The sequence below is a fragment of the Penaeus japonicus genome, unplaced genomic scaffold, assembly GCF_977035675.1.
Source record: "Penaeus japonicus unplaced genomic scaffold, GWHDUDI00000001_assembly GWHDUDI00000031, whole genome shotgun sequence".
In the NCBI taxonomy this organism is placed as follows: domain Eukaryota; kingdom Metazoa; phylum Arthropoda; class Malacostraca; order Decapoda; family Penaeidae; genus Penaeus; species Penaeus japonicus.
In genome coordinates, this window is record NW_028234433.1 from 21,979,323 (window position 1) to 21,981,822 (window position 2,500).

Genomic DNA, 2,500 nt, shown 5'->3' on the forward strand with positions numbered 1-2,500 from the left:
CCCGTCTGTTTGTTGGAAGCGATTTCTACTTATCCAAAGGGCGGCAATATGCAAATGAGGGAATCATGATCGCACGCGGAATTATAATGTTCAAAGTGTAAACAAAGAAACGGAAAGAAAGAAAGAAAGGAAGAGAGATGAGGCGATGAAAAGAGAAACGGAAAGAAAGAAAGAGAGAAAGAAAGGGAGAGAGATGAGGCGATGAGAAAAGAAACGGAAAGAAATAAAGAAAGGGAGAGAGGTAAGGCGATGAAAAAAGAAACGGAAATAAATAAATAAAGGAAGGGAGAGAGATGAGGCGATGAAAAGAGAAACGGGAAGAAAGAAAGAAAGAAAGAAAAAGGAAGAGAGATGAGGCGATGAAAAAAGAAACGAAAAGAAAGAAAGAAAGAAAGAAAGAAAGAGAGATGAGGCGATGAAAAGAGAAACGGAGAGAAAGAGAGAAAGAAAGGAAGAGAGATGAGGCGATGAAAAAAGAAACGGAGAGAAAGAAAGAAAGAAAGAAAGGAAGAGAGATGAGGCGATGAAAAAGGAAACGGAAAGAAAGAAAGAAAGAAAGAAAGGAAGAGAGATGAGGCGATGGAAAGGAAACGGAAAGAAAGAAAGAAAGAAAGAAAGGGAGAGAGATGAGGCGATGAAAAGAGAAACGAAAAGAAAGAAAGAAAGAAAGGAAGAGAGATGAGGCGATGAGAAAAGAAACGGAAAGAAAGAAAGAAAGAAAGAAAGGAAGAGAGATGAGGCGATGAAAAAAGAAACGGAGAGAAAGAAAGAAAGGAAGAGAGATGAGGCGATGAAAAAAGAAACGGAAAGAAAGAAAGAAAGAAAGAAAGGAAGAGAGATGAGGCGATGAAAAAAGAAACGGAGAGAAAGAAAGAAAGGAAGAGAGATGAGGCGATGAAAAAAGAAACGGAAAGAAAGAAAGAAAGGAAGAAAGAGAGATGAGGCGATGAAAAAAGAAACGGAGAGAAAGAAAGAAAGAAAGGGAGAGAGATGAGGCGATGAAAAAGGAAACGGGAAGAAAGAAAGAAATAAAGAAAGAAAGGAAGAGAGGTGAGGCGATGAAAAGGAAACAGAAAGAAAGAAAGAAAGAAAGGAAGAGAGATGAGGCGATGAGAAAAGAAACGGAGAGAAAGAAAGAAAGAAAGGAAGAGAGATGAGGCGATGAAAAAAAGAAACGGAAAGAAAGAAAGAAAGGAAGAGAGATGAGGCGATGAGAATTCGTATTTCTCGACATGTGTTTTATGTTTATGAAGAAAGTTTAGCTGTGTATTGAGTTGGCAGAATGTTAGCAGGAGATCGGAGTATTCTTTTTTTATTATATGATTTTTTATTTATGTTGATTCTGTCTCTCAGTCTGTCTTAATGATTTTAGTAGTATTTCTTTTTAGAGCAGCATGTCTATCTCTGTCTGATTCTCTTCCTATATCTTCTCTTTATTTCTCTATCTATATGTGTATGCGCATATATATATATATATATATATATATATATATATATATATATATATATATATATATATATATATTAAATATGTATACAAATATATATATATATATATATATATATATATATATATATATATATATGTACATATATATGTATGTATATGTATATATATGTATATATACATACACACACACACATATGTATATATTATATATATATATATATATATATATATATATATATATATATATATATATATACATATTTATATATATATATATATTTATATAAATATATTTTATATATATATATATGTTTATATAAATGTATATATATGTATATATATATATATATATATATATATATATATATATATATATATATATACATATATATGTATATACAATGTATATATAATATATATATATATATATATATATATAATATATATATATATATATATAATATATGTATATAAATAAATATATATATATATATATATAAATATATGTATATATATACATATATATAAATATATATATGTATATAAATGTATATATATATATATATATATATATATATATATATATATATCTATATATATATATATATATATATATACATATATATATATACCTTTTAAGTACGTCTGTATGCGTAAATATACATACATACATACATATGTACAAACATACATATATATACATACATACATATATATATATATATATATATATATATATATATATATATATATATATATATAATATGGTGTGTGTGTATATGTATATATATATATATATATATATATATATATATATATATATATATATATATATATATATATATATATATGATATGGTGTGTGTGTATATGTATATATATATATATATATATATATATATATATATATATATATATATATATATAATATATATATATATATATGTATATGTATATATGATATGTACATATAAATTCATATATATATAATATATATATATATATATATATACACATATACATATACATATATATACACACACACACACAC

General features: G+C 25.2%; 1 protein-coding gene across 5 annotated transcripts in view; it reads left to right on the top strand.

Moving 5' to 3' along the window:
* The window catches only part of LOC122257935 (uncharacterized), a 239,054-nt gene that overhangs the window by 174,211 nt on the left and 62,343 nt on the right, over window positions 1–2,500 (top strand). The window lies entirely within an intron of this gene.